Source organism: Hevea brasiliensis, chromosome 12, assembly GCF_030052815.1.
Source record: "Hevea brasiliensis isolate MT/VB/25A 57/8 chromosome 12, ASM3005281v1, whole genome shotgun sequence".
NCBI lineage: Eukaryota > Viridiplantae > Streptophyta > Magnoliopsida > Malpighiales > Euphorbiaceae > Hevea > Hevea brasiliensis.
In genome coordinates this window covers 54524916-54535134 of record NC_079504.1, presented here as the reverse complement: position 1 = coordinate 54535134, position 10219 = coordinate 54524916, and positions in this window count along the sequence as shown.

The window sequence follows — 10219 nt, the reverse complement described above, 5'->3', positions numbered from 1 at the left end:
GCATAACTTGTGTTAAGTTTTAAATTATTAGTTTGTGCACCACTGAGTTCACCTCTCAGCGATAGCTTTGTATGTCATCGAGGTGAAAGAAAATATAAAGCAGCTGAGCAAGGTTACTAAAAGGCATAGTGTGACTATCTTCGGGTATATTATAGGTATACCCTTGTACTTTAGATTTTGATGTAATTCTGTAATTATATGTATGAAATTTACTTTGAGCAGTTGTACCAACTCTTTTGTAATATATTTTTGGATTGTAATGAAATACAAATTATTATAAGGTTATGTTCAGATTTTATGTATTTATAAAGTTTGCACTACTAAATTTTTAATACTCTCATGAAAGTAAATATTCATTTTGTTATCTTAATGAGATATTTCAATGTTTGATTTAATTTAAACTGTGTATTGAGTTACGTATGTTGATTTGTGAAATGAGATTGAATAATGAAGTTATGATTGAGAAATATATTGGGAATGTCATTATTTTCAGGTTTTGAAGAACTATTTTCTCAAAATACATACAAAGATCATTTAAATTTTTGTAAAATTATGAGATTTTAAATATCTAAAAATTTAGTTTATTTTTGGACTTTAAATAAAGGTTTTTAAAATTTGAAAAAAAAAAATTTTACCCACCAATTTAAAAATGAACAAAAATTATTTTAAAATCCCTTGTAGTATATTTAATGGGTTACTGGTAGGCGAAGTACGGTAATTCATTAGGTGTATTACGGGAGCATGTTACATCTTACAAGGAGTAGGGTGTGACATGTTTTAGTGGTATTAGAGCAAAGGTTTTAAAGTAAATTTTGAACTGTGAATTTGAAATATTTTTCGATAAGTACAACTGCCCGAATGTTTGATACATATAGTACATTTACATCATAAATATGAACTAAAGGGGAGAAATCTCCTTGTGTTGGTTGTACAGGAAATAGAAAAAAAAAATCTTGTGAATAGATATGGGCAAGGGGGATAAAACAGTAGAGCAGTCTGATATAGCTAATGTATAAGGAGAGGCCCCAATTTTACAGAGCGTTGGAGGTCCAACTGCACCAGTCCCTCCTATATAAATTATCGCACAACAAATTTCAAAGAGATGGCCATGTTCTTTCAGCAAATGACTGATAATCTGTCAGCCCAGGCCCAAGTACAAACCCAAAATCCTCAAGAGTAGTATGAAAAAGAGAAAAGTGGGAAACCCATCAGTCAAAGTTCAAGTAGTAATTTGGGATAGAGAAAAGATTTTGAGGGACCCCGAGCTCCTAAGTATGACAGAGGCGGATCTTCAGGGAGGAAGCAATCAAGAACCATGCGTCAAAGAACCAAAAGTTCCTACCCTATCCGTATCTGGGATGTTTATGGAAAATTTCATGGGGATATTTGCCATAGGGTCACTGGAGCCTGCTCCAATTTTGGTGGAATTGGACATTTCGCCCGAGATTATACTAGTGCACGTCGATTTATGCCACATACTACACCAGAGGAATCAGTTCAAGATTCTGATTTTAAAGGCTTATTAATAGTTAGTAGGGGCAGAGGCAGAAGTAGAGACAGCACTCTGGGTAATCCTCGCACAATGGACCAACCCGAGCAGAGGAATACATTAGAAAGAGGTAACGCCATGCATCGAGGAGAAGAAGTAGAGACCTCAGATGTAGTTATCGGTATGTTCTTAACTTGTGAAAGGAATAATTATGTACTATTTGATTCTGGCTCTACTTGTTTATATGCTAATGCTAAAATTATATGTTCTACTGCTATTCCCTTGCATGGAGATAAATTTTTATGTGTTAGTAATTAGTCTTTTAAGATAATAATTGTGATAATAAGCATGATTGGAATTAAGAATTGCGATAATAAGCATGATTGGAATTAATTTTGGAAAAGTTTCTAGTGAGAGACATCTCCTAGACTATGATAAATTATAAAGTTAATTAGTAAGCCTAATTAGGTAAGGCAAGAGGACCAAAAAAGTAAGTTATAGCAATATATCTGCCTTAGATGGAAGTAAAGGTATTACTGTTGATAGATATCAATAAGTACCATAATCAAAATAAGTTTCAGATATTAGTGGATTTGAAAGAAATAAGACATAGGGAAGTTTGATCTATTAGGATGTATTGTAGTAACTATGCAATATTCTTGATATTTATGCTGTAAGTCATAGACATAAAGATCGACTTTGAGATTTATTGTGTAGAGCTACGTACTACCCAATAGTACATAAGGATAAAAATAGTTATAAATAACTTTTGCTCTGGTACAAATATACCATAATAGAGTTTTATTACTAGAACTGAGTTTGAAAATCCTAATTCAGGATTTAAAACTCTATAATTAGAATATCAAAAGATCATGGTTGCAAGGTGGTGAGAGTTAAAGACTCCGTTACCTTAGCATGAATACATCAAGAATTGTTATGGCCTGGAGATTTTAGTATGGTCAAAAATTAAAAATAACACTTATAGGGCTAAGTCATCCAGTCTCTAATATGGGGTTTATAGTTGTTCTGGTATTGCAATGGATCTTTTGCTCAAAGTTTAGTAAGGAACAATATTCTATTTGTGTAGCAGTAAGACACAAAATATAATTTTGTTCCCCTATAAGAGACAGGATGCTATGGATGACCATTATAACTTATAAAACAGTTAAGAAATGATATTCTACTGATAATAGTAATTCGATAGGAACTAGTTGGCCAGGTATTCTTTAGGAAGAGCACAATTTTATTGTGCGGATCATAAAGATTAGATTAGAATTAAAGCAAAACATTTGAATAGCATGGGAAACAGAAGAGTCCAGTAGACTCCCTTCTTAAGATTAAAGAATTGTTTATGATTGAAAAAAAAAAAAAGGGTAATGATCGCAAACTAGCGGAAAATAAGCTATAGAATATTGATAGATAAAAGAGTTGTGGAAGTAAAAATTAGAATAGTTGGTGCGAATGTAATAAAGAAACGTTATGAATATTAGTTAAAGTGTTGACTAGAATGGTCAGAGGACCAAATTAATGTAATATTGAAGTATAGTGGATTTATTAGGGATGATAAGAGGTGCTAAATCATGACTCGACAGTCAAGTTAAGGAAGAAGATAAGATTGAGGAATAAAATAATTAAAGATAAGCTGTGGAGAAAAAAAACAAATAGAACAGTAAGAAATGAGAAAAACACTAGATGAGGAATTGCCACCAGGGCAAACAACCTACTTAAGACGCGTAACGATATCCCAAACTATTTTATCAAGAAGGAAATAAGTTAAACAAAAGCAAATAAGATAGTGAAAAATGGCCCATAGGCCTTGGTCATAAATGGAGATGGTAAGATAATGGTTATGTACCCATGGCCAAGAAAGAGATAAGCAGTTCATATATGACCAAAAAGGTCATTTCAAAAAAAAAAAAAAAAGAAAAGACTACAAAGGAAAATAATTGCTAAAACAACAGCAAGAAAAGACTAAAATATTCTAAACTAAACTGAAGGTTGCATCAAATGATCAAGAGATTTGATAAGAAAAGAGTAAAACTAAGTTCTCACCCATAGGATCATACGAGGTCCTAGAAAGAGTGGATCCACTAGCACACAGATTTTCTTATGTCTAAAATTGAAAAGAATTTGAATCTAACTTATGACAGAAGCTCATAAGAAACTTGGCACATGAGGTGAGCAATCGATGAGTAAATAGTATTGGTTAAAGTGCTAAGGAACCATTATTCAGGCCAGGAAGCTACTTAGGAGCATGAATAGGACATGAGGAGACAGCATCCACAATTGTTCAGAGACTGATACCAGGTAAAATTTCGAGGACGAAATTATTTTAAGGGGGGGAGAATTATAACACCCCTATTTGCATAGCCTGGTATATGTTACTGCTCCAAAGGACTGCATCGGTCCGTATAATTAAGGGATTAGAACCACACTTAAGACAACTAGATAAGCCCTGAACACAAATAATTAGTAATTGTCAATTAGTTAAGTATAAATAAGAAAAACAGAACATAAGAGGTTAAATGAACCGAGAGTCACAGCGACAGGTGACCTTCTCGGGAAGGATTGTGAAGTCAATTCAAACTCAAATTTCGAACCGTAAAATGTGACGCTGCGGTCCTTAGGACTATTACGAACACAGTGGAAAAGAGAAAATCGTAGAAATTTTTTTTTAAGCAAGTCAAATAATTAGGTCAACGATCCAGAAGAAATATTGAATTATTTACAAACCGGGTTGAACCGGCAAGGGGCAATTTGATCAATTGACCCCGAGAGCTGACTCTTGACCTAACTGTCAAATAAAATCGGAGAAAAGAAAATTTCCGAATCGAAAATTAAATTAAAGAACTAATGGAAAAAAATAAATAGAAAAATAAAAAGAAAATGAAAATGTGAAAAGAGATGACATCATGCATGACATCATGCATGATGCCATAAATACTATAATTAAAAATTAATTTAATTTGATTTATGGTCTTCCATAAGACTAAAAACAAAAAGGAAAAGAAAAAAAAATCCATTCTTCTTCTTCTTCAAAAAAACATCCATCTCTCCTCTCTGCCTCTTTCTCCTCGCTCTCCATGGCCATGAAATTCAAGCTTTCAAAGCTTGAATCAACCCCATAAATCCCCCAAAAATTCCACTAAATTATGATTATGCTTTGTTTAGGCAACTAGAAGAGGAGATTGAAGAAGCAAGAAAGAAGAAAAAAGGGAAGAAAATTAGTGATTAGAAAACCAAACAAAGGTTAGTATGTAAATTTGAATTCTTTTGTTCAATTTCTATGTTCTTGGTTTAATTAACTTAGAAAGTAACTTAAAATCATAATAAAATAATTGTTGAGGGACCAAATAGAAAATTCGTCCAGCTAGGGTTAGGGTTTGATATGAATGAGTTTGATGGTTTTGAATTCTTATTTGAGGTGAATTAGGTGTGTAGAACATAAATACACACTTTAAATTGCATTAGGTTGAACTTTGGGTGTAGCTAGGGTTTTGCACATGTGAAAATTTGAAGAAAAATTTGAGAATTGGCCAAATGATGTGTTTTACCTTGTTTGAGGTGAGAAATGGTCATTTGTGACCAATTGGAGTAGGTTAGAAGTGTTGAAACCAAATGCAAGTTCAGATTGCTTAGGGTCCTGCTGCAAGGTCCCTTTGAGGGACCAAAACTGAAAATTTACAATTCCAATTGGTATGAGACCAATTGGGAATGAAAATAGACACAAAATGACACAATTTTCATTTAGGAATCATGCCCAAAAAGTGACCAAAACCTAGTGAACAAATTAACCAAATCCGGATTTTTGCAGTCTGACCTGTACAAAAATGACCAAATGAACAGTGTTTGTTCATTTGGCCATAACATGGGTTAGGTAGGTCTAAATAACATGAAATTTTACCAGTGGACAGATGAGATATAGACCTAAAACTTTTATGAAGAACACAAACCCAAATTATGCCCTTAACTAAGTCATTTGGTTACCAAAAATTGGTGACCTAAAACTGCCAAAACTAGAATTTGCCCAGAAATCTGGGTTAAGTTTAATCCGGCAGTCATGATTCAAATGGCTATAACTTTAGCTACAAAACTCCAATTGGGGTGATCCAAAAAGGAGAATAAAGTTAAGACAATAGGAAACATTTTCTATAAAGGAAGTTTTGCCAAATTCTAACAGAAAAATGACCAATAGAATAGTGCAACTTAAGACACAAAAACTAAAAATTTGCAAATATGCCTAAAAGACTTAGAATTTGAGTAAACAACCAAAACCAACAAATTTCGTGACCAAAATGTGGTATGTGGGTGAAGATGGAATTCCCATAACTGTTAAGCCTTAGAAAGTCAACAAATTGACTTGAATAGTGTGGTGAATAGTAACCCCGAAACACAAATTTTGAAGAACTTCAAGTTTAGCATATATAAGCTAGATAAAAGTGAATTTGAATTTATTTTGGATTTATGATAAGTTATGATACTGAAACACTGTGAAACTGTGTGTTTCAGTAGAAAAGAATACCAGGAAAAAACCCGAGACATCGAGTCAAGGTCAAGGGGCGACTCGTATAAGGTTTGTGCACAACTAACAATTTTGTTACTTTTCACTTCTAAATTGATTTGAACAAGTTTATTTTATGATTTATAATTTTGTTGTGTTAAGGATTTTAATTTGTTGAATGAAATTGTATAAATTAAATGTAAATTTTGTTATGCATTTAAGGATTTATTGCATGGTTTTGAGGATTGTAAATTTTAAGTTTGATGTGTTGCCAACCTTGAGCATGAATTTATGATGATTAAATGTGTTGATGATTTGTAAGCACTTTGTAAATAGAAATTGTTTTGAATATGATTTGAAACCACAGTTGACATGGCAAAATATGTTGTGAATTCTCATTAGCTTGTCTAGTGAGATATCTCCTCCACTAGATGGGGCGAGTTCCTTCCTCTCTGGCTTGCCAGTTGGGGAAGAGTTTAAATGAGTACTCATATATACTAGCTAGTCTTTGTTCCTCCCTTTTAGCCTTGGTTATTGGAAGAGTGTGAAATGTCAGTGTACAACACGGCATCTATTTGAATTTTGGGTCATGGGTTCAACTGTGTGAATTGTTGGCAACGCCCTTTAAATTATGCATAGTTTGATAAATTGTGGTTGAAATAAATAATTTATCAGTGATTCAAATTATTTTCGTATTGTTTCGGGATTTAAAAGAATTGTAGATAAATAGTTACTATTTGATCAAAATGTTATTCAAATGAATAATTTGCATGAATGAAAATATTGATTTCTGAATGTTATGAATTTTAAAGAATTTAGAAATTTTAAAATTGTATTTGTTATGAATTGTCAAGCATAACTTGTATTAAGTTTTAAATTATTAGTTTGTGCACCACTGAGTTCACCTCTCAGCGATAGCTTTGTATACTGTCGCAGGTGAAAGAAAATATAAAGCAGCTAAGCAAGGTTACTAAAAGGCATAGTGTGACTATCTTCGGGTATATTATAGGTATACCCTTGTACTTTAGATTTTGATGTAATTCTATAATTATATGTATGAAATTTACTTTGAGCAGTTGTACTGTAACACCCTCCTGGTAACAACTCCGTACATTCTACTGTTCTGGTGACCATTGTTGGTCCGGACAGCTAGAATGTCCGGAAAAATATTTAAACTAAAGTGAGGAACCATAATTAACTCAAATATTAATAAGAAAAATTTAGTAAAAATTTTAGAAATAAAATACAACCAAGTTAAACGAGCCGGTGCCCTAGCGAGGGGTAACCCAGAGGGAAGTTGCGGTTCTCGCAACGAGGAGCCCTAGACCCGGGGAAAAAATTATAAAATAATTTTTGGGACTCCAGAGAAGGGTTACGGAGGTCCCTATGGCATTAGAATGCCAAGAAAATATCTAGAAAAATTTTTCAATCGGTACAGACAATTTTGACCCGTTAAGCCAAACGGAGGGCATTTTGGTCATTTCGCTTTCAGAGGTGATTTTTGGCCGACTTGTCCAGTTGAGTAAATAATTAATATGACATAAAATATGAAGAAACATTACTAGAAATTAAATTGAAAATGAGTAGTGGAGGAAAGGAAAGAAAATGAGGAAAAAGCTTATTTATGACATCATGGTGATGTCATTAAGAAAATTTTGACCAATCACAATTAAACCATCAATTGACTAACTAATAAAAAGACTAAATGAAGACTAAATAACCAAAATTTGCAGCAGCCACCCCTCCTTCCTCATGCAGCTGAAACCCTAGTCCCATAGCCACCCTCCATTAAAGCTTTTTCAAGCTTTAGATTTCCATCATTTCCACCATATTTCCCTAACCCCTTTCATTAAACCTTGACCATATCACTTGGGGAAGCTTTTGGCAGCCAAGAAAGTGAAGGAAAGTGAAGATTTAACTTGGGAAAAATCTACCTATAAGAGGTTAGTGCATCTATATCCTCAAAACTCTTTATTTTCATAGTTTGGGACTTGAAACTTAGTGAGAATTGCAATTTAAATGAACAAAAAACTCATGTGTATGAGTACATAAATTTCGGCTGCCCTAGCTATGGAATAGGAGGGAGTGTTTTTGATGAGCTTGAAGTGAACTAGAATCATGTTGGAAGTTATAAACACAAGAATAATGAATTAAAAGCTAACTAAGGTAAATTGTATAAAACATGAATTTGAATTAGGGTTTTGTGAGCAAAATGTAAACTTGGTTTAGGAAATTATTAGAGAACATTTTAATGGTCAATTAGTGACCATTTTAGGTAAGTTGACCATAAAATGGACTGAAAAATAGGATTGCAAAGTGAAGTTGCAGGCTGCCCTAGGACAGCAGCAGAGGGACTAAAAATTCAGTCCACTTGCACTGCCATAACTTGGGCTGTGTTGGTTCAATTGGTGTTTGGCTAATTGGACATGAAACTAGGCTTATAATGGCACATTTTTGCTGAAGAAACCATGCCCAAAAGACCAAAGCAAGAGGACCAAAACTTGGCCCCAATCCGGACACACTGCAACAGCCCCTGCAGAATTGACCAAATGAACAGTAACTGTTCATTTGGCCATAACTCACTGTAGATTTGGTCAATTGACCTGAAATTTTTACAGCAACAAGTTAAGACATAGACAAACAACTTTCATGAAGAAACCTACCCCAAATTATGGCCAGAACCTAAACTAAATGGCAGTGGCAGTCACTGTTCATGTTACTGTAGATATGGTAATTTCTGCAGAATGGAAATCCGGCCAGCTGTGGTTTTTGGACCATATCTGGAGCTACAAAACTCCAAATGGAGTGATTCAAAAACGAAAATTCAACTAGACAAAATAAGGAACAACTTTCATGTTTGTCATTTCTTCAAATTCCCACTGTAACAGTTACAAATGGAACAGTAAAGTTATGGTACAAAATCTGAAAAATCTGCTCCTTTTGTTTAATGCTTAGAAATGGTATTAACGCTCAATGCCAACAAGTTTTAAATACAAAATGTGGTATGTTGGGAGTGCCAAAATCAATGTACCTAATTTCTACCTAAAAGTCAACATTTTAGTTGACCATAGAGGTGAATAGTAACACCGAAACTTGAAATTCAAAGATTGAAGAATTTTAAAGTATCGAATGCCCTAGTATACCTAACAAGATTGGTTTGAATAGTTTGGCATGCCAATAGGGTTCAGTTAGCAGTACTGCACATGGCAATATGCCATTCCGTGATTTTATGGCTTTTAGCCATTTTGACATTATATTGAGACTTGGCCTCGTGCCTAATATTATTTACAGCTTGTTAGCTGTTCTGTTGCACACCGGGAGATGCATATGTGACCGATGGTGTGATGGCCCGAGGTACTAGATACCCAAAGGCCGCTTAATTGCTATCCAAATTCGATGCCTAGTGTAGGTTACTTGGGGCAAACAATTGAATAAAAGTGAACAAAATTAATGAAATAATGAATATACCAACACCAAACAAAGAAAGCATACACATTCTATACACATTTATTTTCTTGCTATTTTCTTTTATTATATTATTGCACCACTAAGCATTATTGCTTAGCGCGTTGCTTTTGCCACGCGTAGGTTCTGGAGATCCCGATCGAGAGCCCAGTAGACCACAGACTGGGTGAGTCCATCCTGCAGCTACGCATGTCCTTGTCACCTCAACTCGCAAAGTGCATTGGTAGGACATTAGGTATCATTTTGACATTTTGTAACTTAACTTTGTTTTTCTCATATGTAATTAAACTTGTGTAATGTATATTGATGTTTATGTAAATTATGAAAATTGTACTTGTGAATGGAAATGTAAATGTTTACTTGTGATTTATATGTGATCATCACATGTGATGGATGATTGAGAACTGGAATTGAAATGTTGTTGAGATCTTAATATTGAGATTTTGTTGATAAATTGAAGTTGGGATTGTTTGGAAATTATTTGGAAGTGTTTTTAACAGGTTCCGAAGAACTGCTTTTCCCATTTTTAGCCAGACTACCGGATTTTCTTTAAAATTTTCGGAACCCCAAATAAATAATAATTTCGATAAATGGCTTAAATAAATAATATTTCATAAATTAGCTTCAAAAGAATGACACAAATTAAGTAATGTATAATATAGTGTGCCAGTACACCGTGTGGCATTACTTACTCTGCATACTGCATACCTGTAAGGGGTGTCACATTTAGTGGTATCGAGAGCACGGTTTAGGCGTTCGTCCTA